Raw genomic sequence first — 17,653 nt, forward strand, 5'->3', positions numbered from 1 at the left:
CTCGATCGAGCCAAGGTGCACTCGATCGAGGCACCAATTCCCAGATACCCCAACTCTCGACATTGCAAAGTTTATTTATTAGGTTGGTTCCTCGATCGAGTCGGAGGTGACTCGATCGAGCATGAAGTTCCTCGATCGAGCCAAGGTTGACTCGATCGAGGCACCAAGTTCCTGCTTCGCGCACTGAATTTCAAACGGACGCCATTTCTTCGTTACTTGTCAGAAACAAGCGATTTTTGCGGCGTTGGAAAGCTAAGAGGATAGGCTTTCACCTCCAATTATAATCACTTGAAAATCTGTTGTAGAACTCGAGATATGGCTTTTCAAAGTAGGCACTTGTAATAAGAAGCTTTTTTCTTCGTGTTTTCTTCTTAACTTCTCTTCCTTCATTCTTATGGATTCTCGTGCCATGCTTCGTGTATCCCTTTATGCCCACTCCGTGATGCCCATTTCATTCCTTTGCTCCTCAAATGCATCATTCCTGCATTAAACATCAAAAGGCGTAAGTATCGACATTCTAACATAAAAGACATGTAAATGATATAAACTAGCACGAAAACCGTATCAAAAGTAATTAAGGGGAGGCATAAATATGTATATAATTATGACTCATCAGTGTGTTAAAAAAAACTACATGGGAAATGTGTAGGTAAGAGAAGGATTTAGTTGAACAAAAACTTGATATCCGTCCTTGAACCATGTTCTAATGATATTAAAACTTATTTGGTACGTAATTGTCTCACTTGATACAAAAACAAAATATTTTTAGTTTTTAATTCGAATTTAAAGGATCTTAGTAAATTGTTTTTTTATAACTCTGTTTTTGTAAAAAAAAAATGCAATATAGTTAAAAGGCTACTCAAAACATCTAATTTTAATTCACATGTCATTTTTACATTGTTTAATATTAAGGCTACATCAGACTTATTTATTAAAATTCTTCATAAGATTTACTAATATTTTTTTATGGAAATCATAATACCGATCATGATTTAAATTATAAAATTAATTAACAATTTACTCTCATCATTTAAATCGTACAATTTGTCCATCTAACTCTTCATTAACCATAGAGATAGTAGTTAAAAGGTCTTATATGTAGTAAATAAAAAGTCTAATAATTTGGATTATAAAGCTACTAATAATATTTTTTAGTGGAAACCATAAGATCATGTACTAAATTACAAAAATAAATTAAGAATTTACTCTCATTATTTAAAATTTTAAATCGTAAAATTTATCCATATAATTCCTCATTAGTAATAAAGATAATAGCTAAAAGGTCTTATATGTGGTAAATGAAAAATCCAATAACTTGGATTGTAAAGCTTCACAATTTCTCATATTGTTACTTTTGATTTATTTCAAAACCATCTTAAATATTGTAATTAGCACACTTGCGAAAAAGTGAAAAATAAGGTGTATATGTGCATGTGATTCAAACGTACATAGTCTTCTTAAAAGTACTCCATATTTCTATCTTTTAAGATTTTAAAATTTTAAACGTTTAATAAGTTGTATAGTTAGTTTTGTAATTAAGATGATGCTTATTTAATTTTAATTTTAATTTTAACTATCTCAATTTGCAGATTATTGATTGCGAGGAGACTATTAAAAAGTGGAGATTACATGTTTGGATCTAAATGTGAAAAACGAAAACATATTTTTTACTCTTTTAGTTGGCTTACAAAGCATCATCATTCATCATCGGCGAGATTCTCTATTTTACATGTATATTTTTGATAAAAAATATAAATTTTGAGGAAAAGTTAAATTAATAGTAGCTATTTTACTTTCTTAAAAAAACCTATCAGATATGTAACCGCGATTTTGGAGTGCTTTGTTTATCGACCTAACGACGCAGCCGTTTTTAGTTTAATTATTTATGACGTACATCATAAATACATAAAAATAACAAATTTGCAAAAAATTTAAACAAACATTTATAGTTATAAAATTAGTTACATTAAATTGTTGACTACAAAATATTCATGAATAATATTAACATGTATTAAAATATATGGAAATAAAATTCAAATTAAAACTTCTATCTATATTACTATGATCATGAAAAATAATGTAAAAGAAGAAAACATTTACAAATGTTTGGTTTATAGCTTATTCGCGATAAAAAAAAATTATATTTTAGTTCAAGATGGACGTCAACAAAAGCAAATAAATGGGACAAATAGAACAAGTCCGCGATTTTCGCGGGTACAAAAGTAGTTCTCATTTAAATTGTTTTTACATAATTAAACGTTACAACGGTTAATAGAAAATGAGGGAAAATAATAATTTACTTTATAAAATATCATTGTTATTTGCAAACGTACAGAAAAAAATAAAAATAAATATATATCTATGATTAACACTTCTTATTATCATTTTGATAGAGTTGGACTAAGAAAAATATAATTCAGTCATCGAGCAAAAATGATATAATTTCGTAACAAAAGTCAAAATAAGAATAAAAGAATAAAATGTTACAATAACAACCACAAAAAAAAACTCAACATAATTATGTGAATATCAAGCCATTACAAAAGTAATAAAAAATAATTTACGTGATTTTCACGAGAAATTAAATTAGTATATAGTAAAAAAGGCATGACAAAGCATCACATTCCCTTTGACAGAATTTTTGCAAACCAAATCCTTATGTATTTATCTTATTTTATTTTAATAAAAAAAAAAGATAAATTGTTGAAAGAGTTTGTAGAATTAAACACAATCATTAAAATTGGCTTTTCATTTTCAAAGTAATTAAACAATCGTTAAACATCAAAATAAATACTAAATAAATTTTGAAATTTTATTGTTAGAATAAATTTTACGGATAAAATAATCTTTATTCTTTCAACGTTTATAATATGCATCATACTCTTTCAATACAATGTTAACCGATTAATCTACCTTGAATTATAGTTCGCAAATAAAAATATAAAAATTTCTATTTTAAAAAATTATTTTTTGTTGAATTAATTACGTAACTCAAATATTTTTAATGAAAGAACAATAAAATAAAACAAATGACTGGAATGGAGGGAGTATAATAAAAAAAGACTTAAAAAAATCAAAGACAACAAGAATAATAACAATAATCGTGGCAAAACACTAATAAACTTAGCAATATTAGTGGCATTATACAAATATACGTATTGATTAACAGAGATATCGTAGCAATCACTGTCAGAAGAGTTGCGCCAAGAACAATCAATGCAATTTTGATACTGAGACGCAAACCCTTGTGATTATTCCGCTTGATACTACACGCTTTGATGGATTTGATTTGTACCCGTGTCTGACACCCATACCCAATTTGAGCAACACAATATCTGTTCATCTCAATATCCGTACATTTAATAAAAGAAGAGTTTAAATCAAATTAAAAATAAATATATTTTAATGTCATGTCACAGAATCGCAAATCCGAATCATCGCATGATGCGAATAAAAAAAATGATAAATTTAACATAAAATGCAAAATCCCAAATGCTACAACTATCTTCAAGGAGAATGATTGAAACACTTACATTGCAAAAAAAGTGTAAGCACATCTTTACGATACTCCTTTTTATTTCTTCTTTTATTTCTAAGGAAACCATCATACTATTGAAATGACGGAAATTGAAATGATTGAAACTGAAGTTGGGAATGTTTTTATCAGGTTTTGATTTTGATTTGATATTTTCTAGGGTTTTGATTTCCTTTTTTGATAAACGTGTATTTTCTTGGGTCATTAAAGAGACCTTGGATAAATAAAACTTAAAGCTCAAAAGCAAGACCAGCCCATGGGAGACTAACAAGCGGAGCAGCACCAATAGATGAACTTAGGGGTTTAGTCGAGCCCATTTGAGCTCGAACTTGGGTGAGCTTGGAATTGGCTCAGAACCTTCATAAATTCCGAGCTCAAACAAACCTTTTCAAGGTTCATGTAATGGCCCTTAGTACTATTTCTGCTCCCACTTTTTCTCTCCAAAAACTTGTATAGAATATAATAATCACTCTCATTTATGAACCTTCAACACTCATATAAAATATACTTTCTTTATTAAATTTAACTATCAGAATACTCGAATTTTATTATTTTGGGGTATTTTGCGAACAATTTATAAAGTTTAGGAGTATCCATGATATTTTTAAAAGTAAAGGGATACCACGTAAGAAAAAAAAGCACGAGGGTACTAACTACTAGGTAGAAAATCCTTTTATAGTATAACTTTTTATTTTTAAAATTTTAGTTTGATTTATCTTTTTGTGAAATTAAATAATTGAATGAGTAATTGATTAGAGTCGTATTTCTACTATCTATTTAGCATATTTTAAGTACAATAAAGCGACATTGGGGTGCGGTTTTACATGATTTACGTCACTATTGCCGTTTTTTGAGTGTCGTGGTAATTATGGAGTTTTGAGCAATGATCGGAAACAAAGACATGTCTTCAAGTCTACCATAGTACAAAACATTTACAAGTAAGAAAAAAAGACTAAGTAAGACATGAAGAATTAAAAGGATGAAGCAATTGAAGATTTGAAGCTTCGTTTGCATAAGGATCAACTTCAAATGGGTATATCATGAGTTCTATAGCTCCTATTGATGCAATGCCAAGTGGACGTGAAAGCTTATATTCTTAGCTTTCCAACGATAGGTCAGACGCCTCATTTGACACACTTTACAAATCCCATTATGGGTTTGTATATTAGCTTATGTGGTATTAAAACAAACCCATTAGAGGTCAGCTAAGGCTGTAAATGATCTGAACTGGCTCGTAGAGCCCTCAAAATCACTTCGGTCAAAGCTCGGCTTGAAATTGGTCAAAATTGATTCCGAACTGATTCAAAGCCTAGGTGGACCAAATCCGAGCCGATTCCGAGCTTAGTAGAGCTCGGAAACGGAAGCTCGAGATTTCTGAGCCAATTCTAATCTTAGTAAAGCTCAGAATCTAACAAGTTCATTTTATTTTTAATTTATTTAAAAGTTAAAGAAATCCGTTAATAAAATGTTATTTCATTTTCAAAGTAATTAAACAATCGTTAAACATCAAAATAAATACTAAATAAATTTTGAAATTTTATTGTTAGAATAAATTTTACGGATAAAATAATCTTTATTCTTTCAACGTTTATAATCCGCACCATACTCTTTCAATACAATGTTAACCGATTAATCTACCTTGAATTATAGTTTGCAAATAAAAATATAAAAATTTCTATTTTAAAAAATTATTTTTGGTTGAATTAATTACGTAACTCAAATATTTTTAATGAAAGAACAATAAAATAAAACAAATAACTGTAATGGAGGGAGTATAATAAAAAAAAGACTTAAAAAAAATCAAAGACAACAAGAATAATAACAATGATCGTGGCAAAACACTAATAAACTTAGCAATATTAGTGGCATTATACAAATATACGTATTGATTAATACAATTTCTTTTTTCTTACAAGACTTTTTTGTCCTCAGTTTTCAGTGCGATCGCAAATATGGGCTTGCATAACACATTAACAATCTAACGTCCCAACATAGCTAGACCCGTGAATTTCACAGGTAATAAAACTAGTTGTTACTTTTAAATATCACACCGTGTTATTTCTGTATTAAGACAGTTCCATAACAAGAATAAACTCCGAGCACATGATAAACTAACAAAAAAAGGGAGGGAAAAGGAAAATATGTAATCCTTTATTTACTAAATGAATAGGTGAAACTAGGAATTTTTCCCCTCAAATCACCATCAACTACAAATTGGGCCTTAATAGTAAATAGGTTTGGTTATTCTAAAATATTAGGCCTAAATTTTTATTTATTCTATACAAATGTTGGCCTACTTTATACAAGTAATTCTTATTTCTCAATATTTGTAGAGAAATATATTACATTTAAATACTTTAGACTACCATATATTTTACGTATGCTATATTACATGATATATGTCAGTTTGTAAGATTACTATATATTTTACTATTATCATCATTATTATTATTATTATTATTATTATTATTATTATTATTATTATTATTATTATTATTATTATTATTATTATTATTATTATTATTATTATTATTATTATTATTATTATTATTATTATTATTATTGTTCCGGGTGTAATTCCAGAGCAAGTATCGTTACCACCCGTGGCTTGTAGAATAATGTCTTGAGTTGAACCCTTCTTGCTTCTATCGTCCCTCTCGGCCTCTCCTGCAACAATGAACGAACTGAGGGCTTGGCTTTGTGCCAAGCGTACTCACTCCGACGCTCAAGTCAGTAAACTTAAAGGATTAAGCTGTGTTACTTGGCTAGATATGTGTTGTAGAGAGATAAGGGAGATATTACCAGATGAATAGTGTATTTAGGTTAAGTTGTTGGATTCCTTCCTCAAAGAAGGTTGAGGAGTATTTATAGGCTTTCACCTTTTGTCACGTAGTGGCCAAGTGGCCAAGTGGCTATCAGGTGGAAAGACTGTTCTACCCTCGGCCGATGGACCTATGGCAGGCCGGCCGAGGGTCTTGGATGTGAGTACGCGGATATGTGTCCCGGCTGGCAGGTTGTCAGGCCGAGACCCGGGTGACAGGCCGATGGGATGCATCGGCTAGGCACATCTAAGTCGTTGACTTCTTTGTGGATATCTTTGACCTTGCTCAGTGTGTTGACTTGGTCAGCGGTGCAGAATATGCCCCATCAATTTGCCCCTAGCGTAGTCTATGCCGTGGTATGGGCTCCGATGTACCTTTGAGCGTATATTCTGCGCAAGTAATTTTCGCAAATTTTCTGTATCGGCTTCTTCTTGTGCATCGGCGTGGCTCTTGTTAGGCCGTATCATACACCATATCCCCCCTCCACATGGATGCGTAAAGGGTATCCGATGTGGAAAAGAAATGATGTTGGCCGAGACCGGGGTTGAGAGTCCGGTTGATTTTGATTGCCCCGGCCGTGCTTCCTAGCTTGGTTGATTGGGTGGCGGCGGAGACTAGATACCTAGGAATTTGTTGAGGGAGATGAAATCGAAGAGATGTGAATGGGCGTGTTGAAAACGCTTGGTCACTGTTGCATTGATTGACATTCAAGCTGATTAACGATTGACATCCCGCGGTTGCATGCTTGACACGTGTATGTTCGCTGATTGGTTGACGCTTCATGGGCTGTGCCCTGATTGGTCCTTCTTCATGGGTTTTTCTCTATAAATAGGGCAATTATTCCGTGATTTTGGCCTCCATTTTATTTTCGAAAATTTTCTCCAAAATCTTCATCTTTCCAAACTTTCAAGGGTTGTCTTCGTCTTCTTAATCTTCGGAGTATTTGATCCGGCGAGTGTTTTTCTTTAAGGTAAACAAGCAAACTTTTTATTTTTCTTGCAAGTAATTTGTTGTGAATCATGTCTTCTGCGATCTTTGGACCTAGTAAACTGCGTCGGGGGCCCTAGGTCTCCTTCTCTCTCGAAGTTGATCCTCAAATTCGGAGGAATGGGAGGATGATGATTCTTATGGTGATTTTGGTGATGATTTCGGTGAGGAGGAGGAAAGGTCTCGTCCTAGTGAGGGAGACAAGATGCGTCATGGATCACGGCGATGCTCGTAAGGTTCGCCTTGATCGTGCTTGGTCCCATAAGCTTGCCGATTGTTCGAGAAATTTTTCGAGGGCCATTTTTTCTTTGGTAGGGGATACGAAATTGTTATCCTGGGGAGGGTCGATCCGTCTGTTGTCCTCCACGGGCCACATCGGCGTATACATGCGGCATTTGGAGTACGGGCTCCGGTTTCCGCTGAATGGGTACGTTATGGCCATAATTAGAGCCATGAACGTTGCCGTTGCCCAACCGCACCCGCCTGGCTATGAGAACCATAATCGGTTTTTGTCGGCTTTGTCTCTTTAAAGGAGAGGCTCCGACGGTGAATTTATTCCGCCGACTTCATCATCTTAAACCATCGATCTCTGGCCGCGTCGGATGGTACAGTGTGCAAACAGAGCAGGGTTATGTCTCTGTTGACAAACTTTCTTCTTGCAAGGACTGGCAAGGTCGGTGGGTGTACGTTAAAGTCTTGGGATGACTATCCGCCCGCTCCTTCCAAACCAAGTTAATTTGCGGTGTGAGACTAGGGCGGAGCATGACGGATGGGTTACCGGAAGCATCTCGAAAATGGATGCAGGTCCATCTCAAGGAGGATGAGAGGTCGACAATGAGGCTCTTTGAGGTGGACAAGAGTGGGATCCGAAGAGATGGATTCCCCGACGAGATCATTCTTCGGGATGAGCCGCTTTGCTATGTCGGCCTCATACCGGCCCTAGCACGGGGTGAGTGGGGTCGGTGTGAGGCCCATCACCGTTCTCAATGTTCCTGCTTTTCGAACCTCGATTTATTTCCTCTACTTGACTCTTTGTTTCTTTTTGAGATCACTTTGGACCGGACTATCCGAGGATATCCTTCGGAGAATGGGGCTGCACAGAGATAAAACCGTTGCTAACTTGCATCCCAAGGCTCTAGCCCATGACCGCAGGACGTCGCCGAATGATCTTATGGGCAGCGGTGAAGGTCTTGAGCAAGGAGGAGGCGGGCGAGGTTGTTAGCGGCGTAGTGCGTCGGACGCGGAAAACAAAGCTTTCAGCGGCAACGGTGTCGACACCGGTTCCAACTCCCATCCCCTCCCCTAAGAAGGTGGAGATTGTTGATATTCCCGATGAGGGGACTCGACGCAGAGGATCTCCCCTTATCCGTAAGAGGAAAGGGACAGACTTCTACACGGGCAAGGAAGTGCCTCCTCCGGTCAAAAAGGCCAAACATGGTACCTATCTAGCTTGTGGCTTAAATTTAGCCGTGCCATTAGGTGTTTCCGATAAGTCAATGTTGGTACTGATGTTTTAATTGAATTTTGCAGACACATTCGCAGATCGGCTATTCACGCTCACGTTAGGCGGCGGGCGGTGGGGTCCTCGCGCAGTTGGTGACAAGGCGCCACCGTCAACCCTTCATCCCGAAGGCTTTCGTCTCCCGGCCGCGGGCTAGTGGTCAAATTGTCACCACCGTCCCTTCACCCCAGAAGGCTTCCGTCTCCGAGCTTATAGAGGAAGGCACGAAGCTAATTAGGGAGCTGGCGAGGTGGAACGTGGTTACCGGTGCTCGTCTTATGGAGCAAGAGAAGGCCGTGGCTCTGTTTGTTCATGAGCGTAACGCCACTAAAGGGTGGTGCGTCGGCAAGCTGGATCTCCTCAATGAGCGAGAGGCTTAGGGAGAAGCCGAGAAGGCGCTCTTGGGCCGAGAGAAAACTTAGGGAGGACGCCGAAAAGGAGGTCCTTCCGAGAGAGCTAAGGCCGAGGCCGCGGCGGCCGAAGGCGCGAAGTCGCCGAGGAAATGTGACCTTGTTCGGGCGTGCCGACCTCTATCTCCAGCAGAGGAACGAGTCCAGGGGCCTGTTTAAGGCTCAGGCGGAGGTGGTTCGGGGCAAAGAGGCCATCATCAAGCAAAAGGAGGTGGACATCGAGATGCTCCAAACCGTCATGCTCCCCAAACTGTGCGCCGAGTTCCGGGATTTGGCCGAAGATCTTTTTGCTAGGGAAGTTATCGGGAGCTTTTTCTCTTGATGGTTCTTTCCGTGGGGCGGGTTCGACGTCTTTCGCTTGATGATAAGCTCGAGGCTAAAGAGAAAGCCGCGGTGGAGAAGGCCAAGGAGGCGGTGAAGGCGAAGATGCAGAGGGAGGCGGCCGCGGAGAAAGCAGCTCTTGCTGAGACGGCTAGGGTGGCTAAGGAAGAAGCCGAAAGGATGAGGGCAATTTGAGGTCGCCGAGGCCAAGGCCGAGGCGCTAGAAAAGTCTTTGGGTTGCCTCATGAAGAAGATGCGCTACCGACATCGATGGCGGGCAGCGAGGCTTAGGAGAGCAAGTTCTGACAGGATCTGTTTCGGCTCCTCACATACTACCATGTGCTGCTTGATGAGAACAAGTTTACAGCAGATCTGCTTCAGCTGTTCGGGGGCCAATTACTCAGCCCTTCCTCCCCGCTATCTCTTGGTACATGAACATAATTGTAGCTTTTGCTTTTTTTGTACAACTTTGGTAGGTTGTGTTTCGGCTCATCCTTGTGGGGACGGCCGTCGTCTGTATTCTTTTCACTTGTAATCTTGTAACTTATCTTCTAATAATAGTTCGTTTCTTTCGCCTTCGGCCTGGCCGAGGTCTTTATCTCATCTTCCTTTCCCTTGTGCTAATAGTTGAGCATCTCAATCTGTACTTAGCGTTTTTTGTTTTATTATATTTTTTTTTTTTTTTTTTTTTTTTTGCCTCTGTTTCCGCCTTGGCTTGGCCGAGGCGGTCTTAGAGTGTGTTCCTCAACTGTGCGACGCTTCTAAGGCGTTTTGATCACTTTGCGAGTATCGATCGCATTTGGTAGAGACCGTCGAGGTATTTATTTCTTGAGGATGATTGCCGTTCTTAGGTGTGACGGTATCGGCCGGTGAGTGCTCCTCGTTATTGATTGCCGCTCTTGTCGGTATGACAGTGTGAGCCGGCGTCGTTTTCTTGATAGCGTGTTACGTGGCGTCTACCGCTTGGAGTGACTGCGATGGCGTCTACCTCTTGTGGGGACTGCCGTGGCGTCTACTACTTGGGGTGGGCTGCGGCGCTTGTATTTCTTCACAACGATCGCCGTTCTTGTCGGTATGACAAGTGTGAGCGGCGTCGGTTTCTTGATAGAGATTGCCGCTCTTGTCGGTATGACAGTGTGAGCCGGCATCTGTTTCTTGATAGCGTGTTACGTGGCGTCTACCACTTGGAGTGACTGCGACGGCGTCTACCTCTTCGGGTGACTGCCGTGGCGTCTACTACTTGGGGTGACTGCGACGGCGCTAATTTCTTGATAGAGATTGCCGCTCTTGTCGGTATGACGTGTGTGAGCGGCATCATTTCTTGATAGCGTGTTACGTGGCGTCTACCACTTGGAGTGACTGCGACGGCGTCTATCTCTTTGGGTGACTGCCGTGGCGTCTACTACTTGGGGTGACTGCGACGGCGCTAATTTCTTGATAGAGATTGCCGCTCTTGTCGGTATGACAGTGTGAGCCGGCATCTGTTTCTTGATAGCGTGTTACGTGGCGTCTACCACTTGGAGTGACTGCGACGGCGTCTATCTCTTTGGGTGACTGCCGTGGCGTCTACTACTTGGGGTGACTGCGACGGCGCTAATTTCTTGACAGAGATTGCCGCTCTTGTCGGTATGACAGTGTGAGCCGGCATCTGTTTCTTGATAGCGTGTTACGTGGCGTCTACCACTTGGAGTGGCTGCGGCGTCTATCTCTTTGGGTGGACCGTGGCGTCTACTACTTGGGGTGGCTAACGACGGCGCTAATTTCTTGACGAGAGATTGCCGCTCTTGTCGGTATGACAAAGTGTGAGCCAACATCTGTTTCTTGATAGCGTTTTACGTGGCGTCTACCACTTGGAGTGACTGCGACGGCGTCTACCTCTTCGGGTGACTGCCGTGGCGTCTACTACTTGGGGTGACTGTGACGGCGCTAATTTCTTGATAGAGATTGCCGCTCTTGTCGGTATGACAGTGTGAGCCGGCATCTGTTTCTTGATAGCGTGTTACGTGGCGTCTACCACTTGGAGTGGCTGCGACGGCGTCTACCTCTTCGGGTGGATCGCCGTGGCGTCTACTACTTGGGGTGACTGTGTGGCGCTAATTTCTTGATAGAGATTGCCGCTCTTGTCGGTATGACAGTGTGAGCCGGCAGATTTCTTGATAGCGTGTTACGTGGCGTCTACCACTTGGAGGCTGCGACAGCGTCTATCTCTTTGGGTGACTGCCGTGGCGTCTACTACTTGGGGTGACTGCGACGACGCTAATTTCTTGACAGAGATTGCCGCTCTTGTCGGTATGACAGTGTGAGCCGGCATCTGTTTCTTGATAGCGTGTTACGTGGCGTCTACCACTTGGAGTGACTGCGACGGCGTCTACCTCTTCGGGTGATCGCTAGTGGCGTCTACTACTTGGGGTGACTGCGACGACGGCGCTGTATTTCTTCGCAACGACTGCCACTCTTGTCGGTATGACAGTGTGAGCCGGCGTCGGTTTCTTGATAGATAACTGATGGGAAAATTTTGCTTTGAGGGAAGGCTTGGATGTTTTTTCATTAGGTAAAAACATGCGTTGGGGTGTCCACAGCTATTTTGGACACCTCCGGAGCCACATAAATTTCTACGAGATTACCAATGCCCTAATGGCTCATCACAGCACACCTCCCCGGTCACCACTAGTTGTATCCATGAGGTCGCCCTCCTTTGTAAGGACGGGCTTTTTCCTTTTCGGACTTCCTCGCCTCTTTGAGGGATTGCATGTTGCATCCTCGGGCAGCTATCTGGACGTTGACCACCTCATCCTTCTCGTTTTTGGAGACGAGCTTATGCGCTTCCCCCCGGTCCGAGACGTACATCAGTGTTAGGGCCCGGATGGACATCACTGCGTCGGCCTCGCTCAGGGTGACTCGGCCTATGAGAACGTTGTAGGCGGACGAGCCGTCAATGACCACGAACTCAGCTAGGACGTTTTTAGCCGCGTTCTTTTCGCCGAACGTTACCGGAGTCGATTGATCCCGGCGGCACCAGGCCGGCCCCAGAGAAGTTGTATAGGGGTTGGTGCGGGGGCTCAAGTCCTTGATCTTGCCGAGGCCGAGAAAGCACTCTCTAAACATGATGTTCGTGTATGCGCTTTGTGTCAATCGGGCACCTCTTGACCAGGTGGTTGGATATGTCCAAATTGACTACAAGCGGGTCGTTGTGAGGGGCGATGACCCCTTCGTAGTCCTTTCTTCCAATAGTCATATCGGGGATGTTTGCGAGGGGATCCCGAGTTGGGCACAAAGTTGATGGCCTTTGATATAGCTCGTTTAGGTGTCATTTGTGCCCATGAGCGGACCCTCCGTTCTCGTTGCCCCCGATGACAACATGAATCACTCCTATCCGCTCGAAGACGGACTTCTTATCTGAACTGCCGGCGTCAGTCTTTTGGCCTTTTGCAACGTACTTGCCGAGGCTTCCCTTCCGGATCAGTTCCTCTATGGCATTCTTCGGATGGCGGCGATCGTTGGTTAAATGGCGGTGTGGCGTGGTACTCACAAGATCTTGGCTCGTGTCACTTTGTCACTTTTTGGCTTGGGGGTCTCTCCCACTTCGGCCCTCGTTTTGCTCGGGCGAAGACCTCGGCGGCGATACGACGAGAGGGGTTTTTTCACTATACCGCCTCGATGGTACGTTCTCGAATTCCACCGCGCCCGCCGAGTCTTTTTCCGGTCGGATCTGTCCGACCGTGATCTATTATTCTCACGGCGTCTTCCATCGGACCGCGAACCGTTGTTGTCGCGGCGTCCTTCGTCCTGATCTGTCTGCCTGTGACTCTTCTTTTACGAGTGCTCGGCTTGGCCGGGATCTACCCAGGTCTTGTGATAGTCTTCCACCTTGATGGCTTGGTCGGCCAACTTCCCGGCGGCGTCAAGCCCAGGCCTCCGCTCTTGATGAGCTCGTTTTTAAGGCTCCCCTTGGGAGGCCCTTCATCAGCCGCGAAGGCCGCCGGCTCGGGATTAATTTCTCGAATCTGCGGACCTTTCCATCAAACCTCTTCACATAGCTCCGGAGAGACTCGCGCCTCCCTCTGTCGATAGTCGGGAGGTCGGATGTCTCTACGACTCTTCTCTTGTTGCAAGAGTCTTTGGGCTAGAAAGGCGTTCTTGGTCGGCGTAATAGTACACCGAGCCGTCGGGAGCCCTTTATACCGGCTCCGAGCCATCCCATGCAAAGTTGTTGGGAAAACTCGGCACTGAGACCTCATCAGTTGTTCCCATACCGACATGTAAGACTCGAAAGCCTCGGCGTGGTCGGATGGATCACTATCTCCTTTGTATGAAATAGGTGGCAGCTTGAGCTTAGTTGGCACCGGGACTTCTAGGACGTAGGCGTTGAGGGGTTGCCTAACCACGTGTCGAACGACACGCGGCGATCGGCTCCTCGCATCCCTAACCTGGCTCCTCCCCTCGTAGCGGGAGGGGCTCCTTCTTCGACTCGGACTTCTTCTCCAGCTTTTCTTGAGTCGGACTCCTCGGCTCCTTCGGGGTGAGCCTCGTTCGTGTGGTGGGGACGCTGTCCTCCCATGAGTGCGGGAAGGACTTAGGTCTACCGCGCCCACTTTGGGCTCCCGGCGTCTTGGCTTGGTCGCCTTCTCCTAGTGCTCCGTTCAAATTTCTTGGAGTCACGTTTAGGGCCCTAGTCTCTCGGGACGAGTTTCCGCCGCTCTTGTCGGCGTGGATGTGTGAGCGGGCGTATGCGATTAGGTCCAGGAGCATTTTCGTTTTGCTACGTCAACCACCGTCCCATGATGGTGACTGGTTGGCCGGGCAAGCGTGTCGGGTATTATTGGCATCCGAACTCGGTTGGATTACTCCGCCGGTGGAGGGCGCACGACTCGAGTTGTTGAAAGCATCATCTTGGCGAACGCGGTTTCGTCGGTCGCGACTGCGTCTTGTTGTTTCGACATTTTCTTAGCTTTTTGGGTGGGTTTTTGTTGATTTGTTTTTTTTTTTTTTTTTTTGTTTGGGAATGAATGTGACTAGCTTCTAGTGTCTTTCCCCCACAGACGGCGCCAATTGTTAAAGGGTGTAATTCGAGAGCAAGTATCGTTACCACCCGTGGCTTGTAGAATAATGTCTTGAGTTGAACCCTTCTTGCTTCTATCGTCCCTCTCGGCCTCTCTCCGCAACAATGAACGAAGGCGAGGGCTTGGCTTTGTGCCAAGCGTACTACTCCGACGCTCAAGTCGATAAACTTAAAGGATTAAGTTGTGTTACTTGGCTAGATATGTGTTGTAGAGAGATAAGGGAGATATTACCAGATGAATAGTGTATTTAGGTTAAGTTGTTGGATTCCTTCCTCAAAGAAGGTTGAGGAGTATTTATAGGCTTTCACCTTTTGTCACGTAGTGGCCAAGTGGCCAAGTGGCTATCGTGGAAAGACATTTCCCTCGGTACCGATGGACCTATGGCAGGCCGAGGGTCTTGGATGTGAGTACGCGGATATGTGTCCACCGGCGGGTTGTCGGCCGAGACCGGGTGACAGCCGATGGGATGCATCGGCTAGTTTGTCTAAGTCGTTGACTTCTTTGTGGATATCTTTGACCTTGCTCGGTGTGTTGACTTGGTCAGCGGTGCAGAATATGCCCCATCAATTATTATTATTGTTGTTATTATTATTGTTGTTATTATTATTATTATTATTATTATTATTATTATTATTATTATTATTATTATTATTATTATTATTATTATTATTATTATTATTATTATTATTATTATTATTATTATTATTATTATTATTATTATTATTATTATTATTATTATTATTATCACATTTTAACCATTTTTATTTTAATTATTATATTAAAGAATTTTCTCCATCACAATTATCTTTGTCTCTTATTTAAAAAATACATGGCCGAAATACTAATTAGTGTAATTTTATAAAATACGAAAATCTCCATAAAATACAACACTAAAAACACAATTTTTATTAAAATTAGTAAATGTAATGATATTTTGATTTTTCGTTATAAGATTGTCCTCAAGTTTTCGCTTTTCTATCTTAATAATTAATATAACACATCAATATTGTAGTCTCTAACAGTGAATTTAAAGTGTAATTATTAATAATGCTAAGTTCTATATATTAATACAATCTAAAATACCGTGCATTGCACGGGATCTAAACTAGTTAACAATAACTACTTAAGCAAGAGATATCTCATGATAAAATTAATCATGAAACTCTCATATAAAAATTAGTGGATTATTAATTAAGAATCTCTCTAAAATTAATCGGGTGGTAGCAATGTGTAATTTTTTCATAATGTAAAAATTATTTCAATATTAAAACTAATTTATTCTTTTTTCTTTGCATAATATGGGACGATGATGTATTTGTGCTTTTATTTAGCGAACTAAATTTAATCGACTTTGGGATATGTTCATTCATTTTCCTTAGCTTGCAATATTGCACCTATGTGGCTATTTGCTTTCTTTTTCATGATTTTATTTGTAGTACTCATGCTTTCAGTTCTCTAATAATTAATTTTTTCTATTATTGATGAGGAAAAGTCATATATAAATCTAGCCCTTTTTAATTTTCCTTATAAACGTTGGGATAATGATAATAATAAATACTTTCGTTATGACATTTTCTCCATATATAGACAAAACAATTTCTTCTATATATACGCGATATATATGGTATGATAATGACAATTGTTTTCGTAACGAGCAAAAGCGTGTTATTTTAGTACTAGGAAATACTTATTTCATATAATACGTCATACGTGAGACAATAATGAGGTATTCCCTCCGTTTCGGTTATATTTTATTTCGGAGTGTCTCAGTCATTCGTTTGTCTTTTTATTTTAGGAATATCTTTGATAGGTCATTGCATTATCCACACTTCATTTGATCCACTTGTCATCTAATAATTAATCCCTCCTTTTTCCTTGATTTTTATACTAAAATCAAAGACAAATAAATGACTGAGAAGAGGAGTATAAAAATGCCAGCCCTAATTATAGCAAAATGTTGCTTTCATGATGTACACAAAAACTAATTAATTAAGTCAAACCTCAATAATTAAGCAAAAGAAGAGTAGAAAATCTACGAGAATCTCATTTTCAAGTACAAAACCCATGATACGAAACCTAACGTGGAATCAGACTAAGATACTTTTGGATTGTTATACCAAACACAACAGATTCCTTTCATAATTTTTTATTTTTATTTTGTTTTAAAGATTCCAAGTACTTCATTTTAACAAGCCAAGTTGGGAAAGTAACATCTCTCAAAAGTAGTTTTATTTGATCAATCCTATCTTTATTAATTCAGAAGACAATATTCAATCCAGCGTGCCACGTCAATAATTCAACTTTTATTTTTTGGAAATATATGTTTTGTGAGACCCGTTATTGTGCAATGTATTATTTCTTCAGAATTCCGGCTATACAAACATGCGACAAATTCCGTCTTAGAACAAATACAATGAAATAATTTTATACATTCCGAATAAATGAAATTAATGGCATATAAACGAAATGAATTGCAAATCGGAATAAATGAAACTAATTACAAATAAATGAATTACATAATTTTAAAAAAAAAAATTACATAATTACGAGAAGGAATTCCATTTAATTACGGGATTGAATTACATATAATGCGAATAAATTAAATGCATAATTTTAAAAACTAGATAGTACGATATATTTTTTTAAAAAAAAATATCATTTTTTATTTCCTCTTAAACCATTGCATGTGAACACGTATTTGTAACAAGTTTAAAAATTAATTATGTAGACCGCTGATTTAGACCAACTAAATAAGTACAATAGAAATGCAAAAAAAAAAAAAAAAATACATCCAAAAACATTAATACAGGCCCAAATACATACCCGTGCAATTTTGCACGGGTTTAAAACTAATATATTTTTAGTTCAGTTGATCTTTCTTATGACGGTTAAAAGTTATTGTTATTCGAAAGTTCTTGTTTATCAGATAATGATTACTTTTTATCATTTTAAAAAAAAAACAATTTTCCTGTCATAAATTAAAATTTGTGCATTTTGCATTGTTAATAGGGTTTTTT

This window comes from Silene latifolia, chromosome 3, assembly GCF_048544455.1.
Source record: "Silene latifolia isolate original U9 population chromosome 3, ASM4854445v1, whole genome shotgun sequence".
Classification (NCBI taxonomy): domain Eukaryota; kingdom Viridiplantae; phylum Streptophyta; class Magnoliopsida; order Caryophyllales; family Caryophyllaceae; genus Silene; species Silene latifolia.